The 18,414-nt window shown below is 34.1% G+C and overlaps 1 long non-coding RNA gene across 3 annotated transcripts in view; it reads left to right on the top strand.

Annotated features, from left to right (window-relative positions):
* LOC306670646 overlaps positions 1-18,414 on the top strand; it is a 667,486-nt gene that overhangs the window by 351,369 nt on the left and 297,703 nt on the right. For all 3 annotated transcript variants that reach the window (XR_013766464.1, XR_013766465.1, XR_013766466.1), the window contains exon 4: positions 10,499-10,572. This is a non-coding gene — a long non-coding RNA (uncharacterized lncRNA). The remainder of the gene's footprint in view (positions 1-10,498; positions 10,573-18,414) is intronic.

Below are 18,414 nucleotides of genomic sequence, written 5' to 3'. Positions count from 1 at the left end.
GCTTCAGGGTTTTATTTTATGAATTAAATCTCCTGTTTTCTAAATAGAAACAGTAACCTTGCCTGTTACAAGTTCATAAGCTAAAGGTGACTTGTTCTGATGCTTTAGTGAGATGAAGATTGGTGGATAGTTTGATTTGACACCTTGTAAATGTGAAGCACTAATGTTGATACAGTGACATCAGTAAGATAGTCAAAGTTATAGACTCTGAATATCTATGGCACAAAGTTTGCTGATTTTTCCTCTCCCTTTTAGTAACTTTGAAGAGAAATAAAAGTTTTAAAGATTCCTAGAAACAGATATTACATGTTTATTTCATCTTATATGAGGAGTGATATTGTAAATCTATCCATAATTTAAATGCTCTAGAAAAGTCTACTCTCAAGAAAATTTTATTGTCTATCATCATGTAAAGAACAAGTCATTTTTTGTAGTGAGTATTATTCCCTGCTTACATATGGGAACTTTTTAAATTACATGACTTATTTAAGTTCGTAGAGCAGCTTATCCCCCGCAGCATGTTCTTGAGGAAGTATGACATGGGTCAGCACAAGAAACTGAGAGAGAAAAGATGGTGAATACTCATCAGATCCAAATTAGTTTTTGGAACTATTTAGAGAGGTTGCTGAATGTTGTTTTGTATAAGATTAAATGTAGGTAATATGATCTCCACAGTTGTTTGGAGTAAGTTTATTCCAGCTCCAAATTTTTATTGACCCATTATGAACCAATGTAATTCTAGCTCTTCTCATTGAGTGTTTTCTCTCTTCTCTGTGAAGAAAGGCACCATTTTTTTAATCTTTCATGGAAGAAATTTGACAATCTCATCTACCTCCCAATTTTCATGAGTCAATATTATTAAGGATTTTCAGGATCGATAGACATTCTTTATCCCCCCAAACTTTAAAACTTTCTATATATGTAGTGGTATATTCCATAGAGAGTTTCCTTTATGTACATATAATTATCATGAAAATTTTCATTCAGTGGCAGTCAGATTCCTCCCACCCCCACAAACATGTTAGACTTTTGATTCCTGCATTGCAAAGACAAAAATTAGGTAATGTTCATATATTGAAGAAATGTCTTAAGTTGCACGTGCTTACTATAGAAAAGATCTAAATTTTATCACCCAAACTGGATACTTTTGAGTGTAGTAGAACAACTCTCATAATTGGGTTATATGTTGTTTTAGCCAGTACTGCTTCTATCTCTCACTCCTCCCCAAAGCTCCATTGGGACAGTAGTTCTACCAGGGCAAGGCAGGATGGAAAACCCCACAAATTATCTGCTAAAAGGGGTTGATTTGATAGAGTAGAATAGAGAAGAATTCCATGATCTTAGGTGTTGTGAGAACAGTAGCAATCTCCATGGAAAACAAACAGGAAGATCAACCATTATATTTAGCCCAAAGTTGTAGTTCAGAATAGGGGAGGCAATAGACAGGCAGATTGGCCACAAATTCAAAAGGGAGACTGGGAAGAGAGACTACCATAGTGGGCCTTAATAAGCTGCCACATAGCACTAATTATCTGGAAAACTGCATACCTAGTCGAAGAAGACCAGAGATGGGCAAGATATACATATATTTCTGACTCTACCTAAGGATGTCTCCCCTTGAGTTAGGGGAGAGACCAGTGGAAAGTAAAAGTCAAGGAAGACTTGTAAACTATCTGAACTTTGAATATATTCCCTTTCCCATACCCATATCCATCAGTAAGGTATGTTACCTTATTGACTCAATGTGCTTGTGCACAACCTCTGATGAATGATTTGCTGGCCTATAAAGTATGTGCACACAGTAGCAGTTCTACCTAAAAAAATGAAAATCTTATTACAAAAATTAAACAGAGACATCAGTATTTGCACAGCATGGAGGAGACAGACTTCACAGAATTAGATCAAACAAGTCCTAAATGAAGAACAATCCCTAAAAGGGAAAAATCAGAAACCAAAGTTGTCAAATTGTAAAAAATATCAATTATCAAGGAAAATTATGAAATTAAACTAATAGGAGTGTGACCCAAACCCAGTTATAAAGGCAGTTGAAAGAAACAGAATCTGAGTTGAAGTGGGGAGAGCAGATGTTGACTATTTGGCAGAGAGACATAAAAGCAGTGCTTAAATGTGTCAAATAAATAAGGAAATCATGTTAAATTATTAAATAAAAGCATTACTATAATTACTCTTCAAATAGAGTTTCATTATAAAGATAAGAATTATTTGAAAAGAAACAAAATTTTGAAGTTGAAATGTATAACTGAAATTTTTTTAAAAAATTGCTTGAAGGTCTCAATAGCAGATGTGCTATGGCAGAAGAAAGACACAGTGAACTTGAAGCCAAAGCAACAGAAATTATCTAATCCAAAGAAGAAAAAACTGAAGAAATTGAATAGAGCTTCAGAGACCTGTTGGACAACCATTAAACAGACTAACATTTATAGTGAAATAGGAGGAAAGGAGGGTAGAAACATGGGATAGAAAAATATTTGAAGAAATTTGGACAAAATTTTCCCAAATGTGATGAATAGCATCAGTCTACCCATATTCCTTTTCAAAAACACCGAGTAGAATAAACACAAAGGTCAAACACAAGTTTGCCTATCAGACTTTTGAAGGCCAAAGAAAGAGGAAATCTTAAAAGTAGCAAGAGAAAAAAGACTTGTGGATAGAAAGAACAACACTCTGATGAACAGCTTGCTTCTTAGTAGAAACAATTAGAACCAGAAGGTAAGATAACATATTCAAAGTGCTGAAGGAAAAGAAAGAAATAATCAATTGAGAATTTTATATCCAGCAAAACTGTTCTTTCAAATGAAGATAAAATAAAAATTTCTCAGATAAACAAAGGCTGAAATGATTTATTACTAATAGACTTGTCCTAAAAGAAATACTGTGGAAAATTATTTTAACTGAAAGGAAATGACAACTAAAGTAATTAAAATCCACTCAAAGCAGTGGAAATGGAAGGAAAATCTGACCATATAATAATTATGTAGTGTTATGGTTTGAATATGGGTAGTGTTCCCCAAAGGTCATACGTTAAAGATTTGAACCCCAGGGTGACTCAAATGAGAGGTACTGTGGACCTTTAGGAAGCAAAACCTAGTTTGTAAGTGCGGTACATAATGGTAGGTAGCTTTCTTGAAGAAGATGGGATCCCACTAGTCCTAGAAAATTTGCATAGTCCTATAACAGTAAAGAGATGAAATTTCTATAAAAAAGAAATGGTAGATATAGATTGCTTCTATGGTGAATTCTATTCAAAGGAAGAAAAAATGTCAATCTTTAACATAATTTTACAGAAAATAAAGAAAAATAAAACTTTCAATTTATCCGCTGATGGGAGTATATTACCCTGCAACTAAAGTCAAAGACATTACAATAAAAAAGAATTGCAGGTTAGTATTCCTCCTGAAAGCAGATACCAAAATCCTCACAAAATACTCAAAAATCAAATATGAGCTATATTGAAAATTATTATACAGCCTGAATAAGTGTGATTTATCCCAGGAATACAAGATTCACTTGTTATCCTCACAAAATACTCAAAAATCAAATATGAGCTATATTGAAAATTATCATACAGCCTGAATAAGTGTGATTTATCCCAGGAATACAAGATTCACTTGTTATCGAATAATCTGTTAATGTAATGTAATGTACCATATTAATAGAATAAAAGAAAAAAATGACCATCTCCATAGATGCAGAAAAGCATTTGACAAAATTCAATGTGCACTGGTGATAGAAATGGTCAATAAACTAGTAACAGAAAGGAATTTCTACCTGATAAAGGGCATCTATGAAAAACCTATAACTAACTTAATGATGAAAGAGTGTCTGATTTACTTCTAAAATTGGGAAACAGACAATATTATCAGATCTCACCTATTCTATTCAGCATTGTAATAAAATGTCTACCTAGAATGTTAAGGGAGACAGAAGGCAGAGAGATTTTAAAGGAAGAGAGGAAAAAGAAAGGAATAGGGGAAGAAATGGGAAGGAAAAGGAACTGAAGAGAAGGAAAGGGAAAAGAAAAGAAAACAGAACAGAATTAAATAAATGGCAACCAGTTTGGAAAGTAAAACTCTTTGTATTTGCTAATAAATGAGTTTAGCGAGTTAACTAGATAAAAGATCATTGTACAAAAATCAATTGTTTTCATATACTAGCAACAAACAATGAGATTAAGAAAAAATTTCAATAACATCAGAAAAAAATGGCATTTTTACAGAAATTAAAAAACTGATTAGAAAATTTAAAAGAAGAAGAAAAAGACTCAATAATTAAAATAAGTATGAAAAACAAAGCAAAATCAATTTTAAAACTTACCATAAAATGTACAGTAAGGTGAAAATGTGGTACTGGCATCTACTAGGATGGAATTGAGAGTCCAGAAAATTAATCTTTACATTTTTGGTCAGTATCTGTTGACAAAAGCACCAAGTCAATTTGGAAGGGGAAGAGATAATTTTCAATAAATAGCGCTAGGTTCTTAATACTAGGACTATATGAAATATATATATTTATATTCATGGTACCAGGACTATAATAAAAATATTTTAAATTCTTACCTCACAGCATACATAAAAATTACATAAAAGTAGATTGTGGACCTAAATGTAAGAATTGAAGTTATAAAATTTCTAAAATGCATAGGCGAAATCTTCATGACCTTGGGATAGACAGGGTTCTTAGACATGATACTAAAAACTTGATTTAAAAAGCAACTGTGTAATTTTTGTAAAATTTAAAACTTTTCCATTTCAAAAGCTATTATTATGGAAATGAAATGACAAGTCACAGACTGGGAAAAGCTATCTCAAGACTAGGATTTGTAAATCATTATTTGATAAAGAATTTCTAGTCATACCATATAAAGAACTCTTTAGTAATAAAAAGATAAATAACCCAATTAAAAATTGGGAAATTTTTGGAATAGACATTTCACCAAAGAAAAAGTAGGAATTACTAACAAGCAGATGAAAAGATACTCAACATCATTAATACTTAGGAACAAGTAATTTAATCTAGGAAATACTGTTTCAAACCCACTAATAGCAGTAATTTAAAAATGAGAGTAACAAGTGTTGGTGAAGATATGGAGAAATTGGACCCCTCCTATTTGCTGGTGGGAACATATAATAGTACAGCCACTTTAGAAAATGGTTTGTAGATTCCTTACAAACTAAAATAAATTTACACTTATGACCCAACAATTCTACTTTTAGTTATGTACCTAAGAAAAATGAAAACATATCACACAGAGACCTGTATATAAGTGAATGTTCAAGGTATCATTTTTCATAATAGTCAAAAATAAAAACTGACTTGTAATCCCAGCAGCTCAGGAGACTGTGACAGGAGGATCACAAGTTCAAAACCATCCTCAGCAAAAGCAAAGTGCTAAGCAACTCAGTGAAACCCTGTCTCAAAATAAAATACAAAACAGGGCTGGGGGTGTGGCTCAGTGGTCGAGTGTCCCCTAGTTCAATCCCTGGTAGTCCCCCCCCCCAAAATAAATAAAAATAAAAACTGAGAAAAATCCAAATGTCCATCAACTGATAAATAGATAAACAAAATATGCTACATCCACACAATGTAATTCTATCCATCAATAAAAGGAATACGTTGTTACAAGCCACAGCATAAATAAACTCTAAAAATAAAAAGTCTATTACAAATGAAAAACAGCCACTTGAAAGAGATTACATGTTCTATCATTGCATAGGAAATTTCCAGGAAATATAAAGTTTTAGAGAAAGCAAGCAGTTAGTTGGGTGGGTCTAGGGGTGAAAGTGGGGCTTAACTGCCTCAGAATATGAAGAAATTTTGTGAGGGAGACAAAAATGTTCTCACACTGGATTGTGATGCTGGCTATGCAAGTTTTCTTAAATTTATTGAGTTGTATAACTTAATGAGGGTGAATTGTATCTTATATAAATTGTACATTGACATGCTATTAAAATCAAAATATGCTTATTAAAACTGAAAGGAGTATATAGAAACCTGACAGTGACCATCATAACAAACTGGCCAATGTTAACATCCACAGTGATGTACGAGCTTATATCATGATCTCCTGATATTTTAAGAACACTTCTACTCTTTTGTATTCTCTAAAACTCATAATTCCAATTTCATTATGAGAAAATATCAAACAAGTTTAAATTCAGTAACGTGAAATACCTGACCAATGCTTTATAACTCTCAAGATTGTACAAAACAAGGAAAGACTAAGAAATTGTCACATGAGAAGAAACTAAGTAGACATGGTAACTAAATGCAATTTGGTATCCTGCATTGGATTCTTGGAACAGAAAATGATATTGGTGGAAACACTGGTGACCTCTAAATAAAGTCTGCAGTTTCATTGATAGTTTTGTATCAATGTTAATTTCTTAGCTTTGACAAATTTACCTTGATTATATAAGATACTAACATTAGGAGAAGTTGGTGAAGGAAATATGGGAACTTTCTGTCCTTTCTTTTCATAAATCTAAAATTATTTTAAAATAGGAAGTTAAAATAATAAAAGTAAAGGTAAATCATTCAAATATAATATGTTGATTTTGCATGGATCCTGATTCAAAGTAACTATCTGAAGAAAGAAAAGGGAAGGGAGGGAGGGAGGGAGGGAGGGAGGGAGGGAGGAAGGAAGGAAGGAAGGAAGGAAGGAAGGAAGGAAGGAAGGAAGGAAGGAAGGGAGGGAGGAAGGAGAAAGGGAGGAAGGGAGGGAGGAAGGGAAGGAGGAAGGAAGGAAGGGAGGAGAAAGGGAGGGAGGGAGGAAGGGAGGGAGGGAAGGAAAATAGGAAGGGAGAGGAAAAAAGGAAAGAGAAAAACATTTTAAAGTCAATTATTTGACATGGACAGAATATTCAATGCCATTAAAGAGTTGTTTTATTTTTGAAGTGGGATGAAATGAATTATGTTTGTAAAAAGTTGTTATCTTTTAGTAATATATACCAAGGCATGCAGGGATGAAATGACATGCTATTAGGGATTGTCTTTGAAATGATCTGGTGGAAGAAAAAGTGGGTGAGAGGGTAGATATAAAATAAATTGATGACAGGTGATGAGCACGTAGGAGTTCATTTTACTATGCACTCCACACTGGCATATGTTTGAAATTTTCCATAATAAAGATTTTTAAAAAGAAAAAAATCTAAAACCCCAAAAGTATTATAATTAGCCTTCTCTGTTGACCACAGACAGAGCTTGTATCTTTTAAAAATCAAATCTGGACAGTGTCAACATGAATAAATCATAGAGAGGTGAGTGAACTCTCAAAAATAATCTGAGCACAATACAATTAGAGCTGAATGGTGGGGAGAACAGGAAGAGGAGTGCCTGAATTAACAGACCTCCTAAACTGGAGTGCATTGTTGTTCTTTCCTTGAAGTTCTGTGACCTGGTGATATCTAAAACTCCTAAGCGAGGATTTTGAAAGTAGAATGTGGTCAAAAACAGCCCTTTGTTCCTACTCAGTGTTTAGATCTATAGTTCCTCGCCCCCTTCAGGTCTTTTTTAATTGACTGGAGGCTTTGTCGCTTTGTGAAGCACAGGATAGGTTACTGTAATATAATGCTTTTGCTACTTCTCTGGAAAGCCATTCAGAATCTTTAACTAGTGCAGCATGTAGAACTCTTTTGCTGGAGGATCTCTTGGAAGGAAGCATTCTTCCAAGCTTTGTAATTTGCATTGATTACTGAGCTGTTTTTCAGTGCATCACTGGATGTTGACTGTAATCTATAAAACCTTATATAATTTTGTCCTGATTAGAGAAGTCTGGCACTAGTTGTCAATTTTGATAATGACCGAGATCGATCTGTTTGAGAAAAATAAAAAATTTAAAGATTTTGGAACTTGAAATGTCAGGAGCAATTCATATTGACAACGCATTCTCTGTTAATCGGCTACTTTAAAGTGGGTTCATTGTATAGTTGTGAGTTTGGGAATAACAAAACACACAAACCCTCAGAAAGTTGAAGTAGATAGTAGTGTTGGTAAGAAGGTCCTTGTGCTAACTTAGCACTCCTTAATCTTACCTGACATGCCCTCAGAATATTTCACTGCCTTAATGACCTGCCTTACAAGCAGTTTCTACCCAAAACTGACTCCCATTACATAGTGACAGAATTAATGACTTGTTCATGAGGCAGATATGAAGAAGAGCAGTATTCATATCAAAGACAACTGGTCCCACTTCCAGGTCCATCTTTGGGCCAAGATATGTAGTCGCCAACAGTGAGTTGGCGACTGTATTTTTGAGTCCTGGCGCAAAGTAAGATCCATCTGTTTTGCCCAGCCGTTTGCCTGAGTGCCACAGAATGGTCCTGTTATTAGTCTTATTTGTGGTCCTATTTGAGGTTAGATATAATGTAAATAAACTTTGTCCCCCTTGTGATGAATGCAGCATAGGAATTAAAAGTGGTGGTGGTGGTGGTAAGTGATGTTGCATCTATATTTTCTCAAATGCTGTTTTCTTTGGACTGGGAAACAGACATTTAAGAATGAGTTTGTCATCTGGAAGGATAGTTGTGACCAAGTTTTCCTCAACAGGATACAAGATGTTATTTTTGAGCTTCATTACCCTCACCAAGGGGGGATAGAGAGAGAGAAGGAAAAAAGAAATAAAGAAGAAAGTGAAAGTAGGGAGGAAAACACGCAGAAATGGAGTGAAAACAAAGGTCAAAGAAGACAAAGAGGAATGACATAAGGGGCGGGGGAAATGTAACTTAATAGACTGTTCACAGAATAGACTTTATTATTTTGAACTGATAGTTCAGTTCAGTCAACATCTGGTGAATTGAGAAAAAGGAGATCTGACTGACTGAACTGAACTGCTAGTTGTCAGTTAAATAGTTTATATGTAAATGTCCAGCCTAGTTTCTATCACCTTTTCTTTTCTAAGCTGGACAGTGAATCAGTTTCACTAACCATATTTTTTTTTGGTGAATAGAACAATACCAGTTGGTGATTTGGATTTATGTAGAGGTGGGCAGTTTTTATGTTTCAGAATCATTTCTTAGGGATTATTGTTATTCCATATAATTTCTGAGCAGTTATTTTTGTCAGTTTCTTTTATGAATGTTTTGTTGCCTTATAAGGATATATGTGCACTCCCCTCCTCTCATTCAGTTGTCCCTGGTGACGCCTCCATAATTTCTGTCTTTACACTGGTGCATTTTTAGTCTAATTCAGGCATTTGAGAAGCAGGGGGAAAGTTTAGTTAGTCAATGTCAGTGATTTTTTAAAAAAACCTAATCCATTCATGGGTGAATTTAGTGTGAAGCTGAGCAAGTTTGCATTTAAAATCTATGTATATCAAATAGACACCCAAATTATTCTTCCATATATTTCAAAGGAAAAAGAAAACAAGATTCACAAGTGAGAACCAGATGCATATTCTAATATTAGGTAGTTTCAGGAGTAATTTATGATTATACTCTCATATGTGGAAATATTAAAATATTACTTTGCATTATATGAGGTTGGACATAAACATACTACATTTAGTGCTACAAATATATATTCAAAACTACTGCCGTAAAATAGAAGAAGGATAATTATAATAGCTCCACTTTACATTTACAAACTTCTAAATCCCTTCAAATAACTATTTGAAGCTAAAAATAGACATGACTTAATCTAGCATGCATGTGTTTTTTGACTAATATTTTATTTATATGATATTGTTTAAAGAAGGAAAGGATTGAAAAAAAAAAAAAAAACTATGGTGTTTTAAGCCCAGATCTTAATTCACAGACTCTTAAATTTGAACATTAAAGATACATATTTTTTGAACCAGGAGTTTAAATCAGGAGGTATGGTTCAAAACCTGGTGATCTTTCTGTGTTGCTTTAAACACTAGGGGTTGCATGTGACAAGATGTACAATATGATGTGGAATAGGGCACACTACCTCATAATACATTGTAATGGCCATTTCGTATTGCTAAATATGTTTATTGACCTCTACTTTACCATCTGCCCCACCACCAATTCAATTCAGCAATTTGAAAGAAATAGATCTTGTGTTTTTTTTCAGTTCCATTTGAACTCATACTTTTTCTTTAATGTGTGTATTCAGATCCATAGATTTTCTTCTTTATTCTCTGAGTGTTAATTTTATGTAATCTTTATGAAATTGTTGTCAGGGAATATTTTTTAAAATATCTGATAAAAAACATAGCTAAAATTCCAAAATACTAAGTTTCTAATCATATCACGAAATCCTTAACATGGAGGCATGTTTTGTTTTTCAGATTGCTTTTTCTCCCTTTACTCTTTAGATCCTTTTCTTTTCATTAAAAAACTACTCTGGGAAGAAGGTTTCTTTTTTTTTTTTTTTTCCTTAACAGGAAAAAAAAAAAAAGCCACGCTTGACTGATAATGCATTGCTTTGGATGGTGAAACATTATGAAAGTTTAATTTTTAATTAAATCTGAAATACCAATTATAACTGAAAGAGATTTTAACCTGTTTCTTTTCAGACTGCCTGAAGTTACATTTAGAGACTGAAATCACTGCACCTTAAAAACAAAAGATTGAGCTGCACTGTATTCCTGTAAGTAGAAGCTTCCTGTACCTTCTTCTGTGTTTCTGTGACTAACCTCAAAAAGGGACAAAAACATCGGTTTTGAAAGTCCCTGAAGAAATACATCTTTAAATAATTTTTCTTCTTTAAAAAAAAATAAAGTTGTTGGGCTCAATATTCAGTATATCTTTTTTGTTTAACTGAAATTGTGGATTCTTTCTTTTGGCTGGTTTGAATTTCATTAGGGAGGGTGTCACACAGTGACATACACCCTGTTTGGAAAGATTCTTGCATTTTTGGTACCAGACTCATGAAAGGTAAAAGAAGATTTCTTATTGAATCTAAGTAGATTCCATTTTCCTTTGTGATGTCATTAGAAATTTTTAGCCTTTGTGTCAGTGGAAATGGAAAGTTCATGATGACATCACAAGATTCTGTTGCCTTGAGGACTTTGGGCAAAACTAAGTAAAATGCATAATTCCCTTGTGTGCTCGTGTTCCCCATTCTGCTACGAAGCAGTCAAAATAGCACATCTTCTGTCTTCCCGTGAGCTACAAGGCTGTCTCTCAGAGCCCCATTGTTCCATAAATGCATGTCAGAGTCTACCACAGTCTGGTCTACCCTTATTTAGCTGCTGTTTTGTCAATGTACTTGGAAGAACAATTAACATTTGGGATTTCAATGTCTGAATAACAGGCAGTGAATAGAACTGGAGCACATAAAAGATTCAGATGCCCAGGGTAAGAAAACAGAAGCTTATAGTTGGTGGAGGGAAAAAAGAGGAAAATCATTTTAATGCTGTACTCAAAGGTTGTGAAATACTACAAGGAAAGTCAATCATTTCTTTTATAAGTTTTAAGTCCAAATGTACATTTTGTAATGAAATCCAGAAACTTATGACATCTTAAGTTTTGCAGTTTAATGTGTTGCAAGATCTTTTGCTAGAGAGTCTTAACACCCAAGTTTCCTTGTTGGAATGCCAGATGTGGCATATGCTGCATCATGGTTTTCAGAGTGCCACATTCCTTGTCCAGCAGAGAGCACTAAAGGTGATTCGATTTCTTCCATTTTTACCTCGGTTCACTGCACCCTTTCATTATTGACTGTAGTTCTTGTATGTTGACTGCAGACAGTCCTGGAGTGGTTTAAATGTCTCTGTCTTTCGTTTGAATTCATCCTAAGTGCCGCTGTTTTTTTTTTGGTGGAATGATGCATGGGCCAACCAAGATCACCACACTGTCAGTGCATCTGGTGAAAAAGAGGGACTTTGGCAACTTATGTGTGTTGCCAACTCAGCACAGTTCCTGGCTTGCATGAGAGAATAAATGTTATTGTTATTTTTGTCATAACTACAACAGTTCAAACCCACTGTAAAGTCTCTAAAAGCAAGACTCCGTCTCGTTCATTTTTATAATTTCCCAGTACTGGGTACAATAATGCGTAATCTCAAAAAAGCTATTGTTCTTAGTACCATTACAAAATTTGTAAAAACTAGGAAATTTAGGATTCATTCACTCAGAGACTATTTATTATAAAGAGAGATTGCATAAGGTTTTTGAGAGGAATATATTCATAATTTGCCAAAGATAAATCTTCTCTTCATCATATCATACCTTCTTGACTTTACACATCCTTTTCCTGACAAAACTGAGGAGTACCTATTCATACCACATCCATTTTGCCTGTGAAATGGTCTTTGGTAGTTTTCCATTTAACTTGTGTCTTATATTTCCTAAACTGAACTTGACTCCAGGGTGGACAGTGATCTGCCACCAGTTTTTGGTTTTTTTTTTTTTGTTTTATTTTTTTTGTTTGTTTTTTACTGTCAAAAAGTAGGTTGTGCTTCCAAGAAGTGGGACAAGTTATAGAATAGATATTGGCTACTAAGAGCAGAAAATTAAGAAGTTATTACAAGCAGAAACTATTTTCATTACATAAAATTCAGAACCAGTTTGTAAACAACAAGAAGTTCACAATATTCTTTAGAACTCAGAACCACTTGACATAAAGTTTTCTGTCCCTCCTCCCACCACCACTTTTAAAGATTTATTTCCGAAAGGGATCCTTTCATTTTTATTAAATCAGCTTCTGGTGATGCAAATTAAGGTGCTCATAAAACTTAACCTCTGAGGCAAAACTAAAATGATAAAATTTAGGCCTAGTGAATTGTACTGTTATCATGTTGAATAACATTTAAGGACATCAAAGAACTTTATAAAATATTTCACATTTTAAGATTGAAAATTTGAGGTGAAAAAGATTTAAGGTTAGAATATCATCAAACATTACAACTGGAAAGGATGCAAGAACTGAAAGTCCCATCACCTCACTTTAAAATAAACAAATTGAGATCCATTTTGGAGCATGCAGTTCATGCAGATCCTACTGACCACCCATGAAGATCATCCTTAGAAATGTAGACTTGAGAGTAGACACAAATACAGATGCATAGGCTTCAATCTTTCCTCTATACTCATGGAATGAACAGTATTTCCTAAAGAGCAAACCACCTGGTGCTCAGTTTTGAGATATGTTGAACTGTAGTCCCCTTTACCAAGCCATCCAAAATTCATACTTAAAGGGCTATTCTGAAAACATTGTTATCAACACAGTTATATTTTCATTATTCCTGTAAATCTTGACACCATGCCTATGGTGGTTTAGTGAGTCATATACAGGCAAATTTATTGGTTGACTTAATATTCTTTATGATTCTTATGATGATTTACAGAGTGGACAGAAGACCATTAGAAACTCCAGTAGTTTAATTGGGCTTACAGGCATGATGAAACCAGTAAACTGAACAGAGTCATTGTGACATGGAATTCAGACTTCCCAAGAGTGTGCATCATGCATGGTGTCAGAATGTCACTGTTGCCAGGGGTCGTTTCCATCAAAGAAAAGTTTTTCAGAGTCTGAAAAAAAAATGTGAAATAAAGTTTAATAATTTAAAATTAATTTCTTGCCCTGATAATTTATTTCATGTTGACTTTATTGGTTGCTGTCATTTAGCTGTCCAAAGAAGCCAGTGTAAGATTTTTTTCTATTATTTTATCCAGAGTTAAGTCCTGGATATAGTGTAAATTCTTCCTCAAAATTATTTTATCCCATCTAAACATTTCCCCCTCCCCACATGAACAAACTCAAGTCACCATGTACAAAAAGTTCTAAGTTTTTATGCCACAAATACAAAGAGACTGAACTTCCCTTAAAAAAAAAAAAAAATACCACGGAAGCATTGGCATTTGGACAAGAAGGGGGAATTAAAGCATGGGAATGTCAGTGAGGGCCCCACATGGAGGGCCTCAACAAGGCTTTCTCCTCAAATCTTTTTTCTCTATGTTCTATAATAATGCATATTTGTTCTATGCCTCCAATAAACAAAATGCCACCAGAAAACACAGATAAATAACACCTATTTACGGTCATTAAGACATTCGTCAACTATTTAGGAAATGCATGCATCTTTCTTATAAATAAAATGTTAAATGGGGACAGCAGAGGAAGTAAACTGTTACCATTTTTCTGGGCCACCAGGAATCACATGATATTAGCAAGGAGCCCACCTATAGTAGATAATGAGTGAAATTCAATGGAACAGTGACTGATAATAGTGTGATTTGGCAATACAGTGCTTGTTGATGCCAGTGACAAAAGAGAAGCAAGTGGAAGAGAACCAGGAGGTATGGGAGCATCAGTTTTCCAAAAGTAGGGGTTGCAACATGGAATCCAATCAAAGAAAGATAAATATCAAAAGAAAATACTGAATCACTTATTTTTAAGATACTGGATTTAAAATATCAGGGCTGGGGTTGTACCTCAGTGTTAGAGTGCTTGCCTTTCACATGTAAGACACTGGGTTCCATCCTCAGCACCACATAGAAATAAATAAATAAAATAAAGGTATTGTGCCCATGTACAACTAAAACACATGAAAAAGAACAAGTCTTTTAGATAGATAGATAGATAAATAAATAAATAAATAAATAAATAAATAAATACATTTTTTTACTAGGGATTTTGTCTCCCAAATATGGAAGAAGCTTTAAAGGTAACAGACCTTTAATACTCAACTCATGTAATCCTAATTAAGTGATAAAATTATTTTCCCCTTTTTCTATGTAAGAAAGTAAAGGCATTAAGCATTTTATCCCAGGTCATGTGACTGGTAAATTTTAGAGACAGAATGTGAACATTGTCTGTCAAATTCGACATGCCTACTCTTCCCATGACTTGACACTGCTTCCCAGAGTAATAGGACTTCAATTATGTCACCATTGATAATTCAGGAGTTTATATCACTACTTCTATTACATCTGCAAACTGCAGGCCTACATTTCCAATATCTGTATTTAAAGCTTCAAATAGAAATCACACTGTTTTCTCAGAGTCTGTATATCAAAACTGAATTCATCCACCTAGTTAAAAATCATCCTCCTTTCAACTATCCTACTTTTTTTCTCACCCCAGCTCTCTAGGGTCTTGACTGAAAATGTATTATTCTTGCCTCTTTCTGCTCCTATATGTCCAATAAGTAGCCAGGTCTTGTTAATTCTCTTTCTTTGATACCTCTGCTCTAGTCAGGCTTTCATCTACTTGTACCTGCAGAAATTTCTTAATTGGGAGAAACGGGGCAGGGAGATCAGCTTGTCATAAATACTGCTGCCCCATTAACTTTTCTGAAGAAGAAGCACTAAAATTATGTCTCCTTTGCTCAGACAAAACTCTCAATAATTTTATATTGACTACCAAAAAATTTTTCAATATCATGGAATTTTAAAATTTAACCTAACCCCATTTCTGATATAGGTACCATATACTCAGGCCAAATCCTCATACCCACCTTCATTCATATCATTTCTACCATCTAAACTGCCCATCATTCTGTTTTTATTTTAATATTCAAATCCAGTCCATCCAAATCTATTTGAAAGGCTATTGATTTCACGAATTCTTCCCTACTTGACGTAGCCAGAAATTAACCACTCTCCACTACCCACCAAATTCACTTGGCACATGTAGTGACCTTTGCTGAAAGCTTGATTTTGGAATTCTAGTCTCCAAAACTGTGGGAGAATAAATTTGTGTTATTTTAAGCCAACAAGTTTATGCTAATTTTTCATAGAAGCTCTAAAAAACTAATGCATCACTCATCTATACTATTTTTGAGATGTGAATTATTCTCTATATTTTGTAACACTATTCATGTGCAAGTGTTATCCTCTTACTGGAAAATAAATTTTTAGGGGTAGAGTCCACATTTAACTAACATTTCTGAGCCCTATAGAATCTATTACAATGGGATCATTAATTTATTATTCAACTGAGCTTACTGCTAGGAATGTAAAAATGATCCCTTAGACCCTTATGGTACTTGGTCTCCTCAGACTATCAGATATTAAGTAAGTACACGAATAATCCAAAATTATAAATTTTGCCCATGAAAAGAGCTATATATGCAAGACAACTGTGGATGGTGGTAATTTATTTTAATATCTATTGAGTGTTAAGAACAGAATTCTCAAAAGAAAGCCACATTTGAGTTGAGAATTGGAGGACAGGAATAATCAAGCAGGTGAAAAATTTGAGATGCAGATGACCAGCATCAGGAGGGAGAAGATTTCAGATAGAAATGGCAAGTACAAAGCCTTTTGTTCAAATACAACGTCTTGGATACAAACTGTGAGTATTCAAGAAACTAGAAAGATTCCAGGGTATGTAGGGCAGAGTGGTCAAAAGAGCAGAGTGACTGGAGGTGATATCAGAGAAGTACCAGGATAAGGAATCTGAATTTTATTCCCAATACATTGAGAAAGCACATAGTAGATACTCAACAAAATATCAATTGAAGGATAACTCAGGAATAGACCAAGATCAAAGTAAAAGGTAGACAGTATGAACATGCTATGGAATCCATACATTTACTTTGAATCCTCACTGAAGGTTTATTCATTTGAAGAGAAGTTAGACTTCTGAAATTGAGGTTGAATAGGTTAGAGCTTATTTCCTGTCTGCATAAATAGAGTAGATCTCTACAGCCTTCTAAAATAAGGTCAAGTTAATTTTATTTCCATTCTAGTTAATAATTATTAAAATCTGGTTGCTGGTTAATGGATCTTTTGTTTTTATTTTTAAGTGTTCATGATGAAAGGAAGGAATGCACACCAAAAAATGTGATTTTTAGACTGTATTTTTGAATTATTAAGCCTTAATTTATTTTAAATTTTGTTGTATTTTACTATGTCCCATGACCAGAGGCCTGGAGGCATAGGAAGCTTTATCAATGAATCATTATTATTCTCATTTTTACAATGTACAATCATTACTGAATTTCTGGATTGAAGTACAATCCAGACTGTTTTAAAGTATGATGCATTAATATCCTGGAATGCCACTACATCAGTATATAGATATTGGTTTGTTTGAAAAGTGATGGAAATTATCCCCCTTTGCAATTAAAGAGAAATAGAGTAAAGGGAATGTGAAAATTAAATCATAGAGAAATAGTTTAAGCTTTAAGGATATGAGAATTTATCTGCTGTAACTCAGTAAAAAGACAGTGGAATCACAATATTATGGTAGCAGAGACTCTCAGAAATTATTTATTCAAACCTGCTTATTTTGCCATGAACAAAATTCAGCCAGAATTCACATCCAACTCATACCATTAAACATTTAACTATATAGTTATACAATTAAATAGTTAATCGCCCAAATGGAAGGCTGAGACTATATCCCCAAGTCTCAGCCAAATAATAAAGCCAAATCACTTAATGGGTGATCAAAGCCCCAACTATAACCCTTTGAAGGTCTTGGGTGGGAAAAGGAGTATTAAGTACAGAAGATGAGTCTGCATTCAAGCTTTAATAAAAAAAATCTGAACAATATATATTACTCACAATCTGTTTACTTAATATACCAGATGCTTTATAAAAGTTGTCTCTAATCCTTGCTACCACACTCAGCAACTGCTCAGCAATGCAGGAATCATTTCCATTTTATAATGAAAAAACTGAGCCCCAGAAAGATTAAGTAGCATCCAAGATCACAAAGTGAGTTTGTATTACGACCAGACCAAACATTTAAACTCTGAGGCCATCTCCTGCTTGACATTTTTATCTGTTTTACTTTTCTATCTCCTTAGCAATGGAATCACACAGGTCATTTGTTCTGTAATAGCCCAAATGTCTACACAACTGGAAAAAATTCAGGAAGGTAAGAAAAAAAGTTACATTTCGCAGGTGCCTTCCCTGCATAAAGCTCTTTACGTTTAATTTTTATAAAATTGCCCTCAGATAGAAGTTATGGTACTTAGCTTACAGTTTCAGAACTTGAGGCTCAGTGGGATTAAATTATCCCTTACATCTTAGTAAAAGCCACAGCCAGCTTTCAAACACTCTCTGACCCCAAGTGTTCTGTCCATTGATCCACCCACTGCAAAGTCTGCTCTTCTCCTTGATATGGTTTTCTATGGTCCACATATCTTGCTCTTCAACTAGCAAAGGAAAATTGTAATACATACATTTTGGACTTCCTAAGAAGAAAGAGACTGTGTTGAGAGATTGCTTTTACAATTGAATTAAATCATCTTGTCTGGAAATAAATATAATGTGTTTTACATGTCTCCTTTGAGAAGTGAGGAACTAGAAAGACTGGTCAAATCCAGTCTCTGCATTATCCTGACTCACTGTGTCTGTGCTTGACAAGACCCCAATCATATGGTATTTAATGGTACCAGCCAGTAATCTAGATCACACTTAGAAACACCTTTGAAAAGTGGATGAGAAATAAAATAATTGCATCTATTAGACCATTAAGAAGGAATAATTTGCATGTTTTAAAATTGAGGTTTGGTTTATGTTTCCCTTCTCA

The sequence above is a fragment of the Sciurus vulgaris genome (genome assembly GCF_902686455.1).
Source record: "Sciurus vulgaris genome assembly, chromosome: 10".
Taxonomy (NCBI): Eukaryota; Metazoa; Chordata; class Mammalia; order Rodentia; family Sciuridae; genus Sciurus; species Sciurus vulgaris.
The sequence above is the reverse complement of the archived record's forward strand: the minus strand, read 5'-3'. Positions and strand labels throughout refer to the sequence as shown.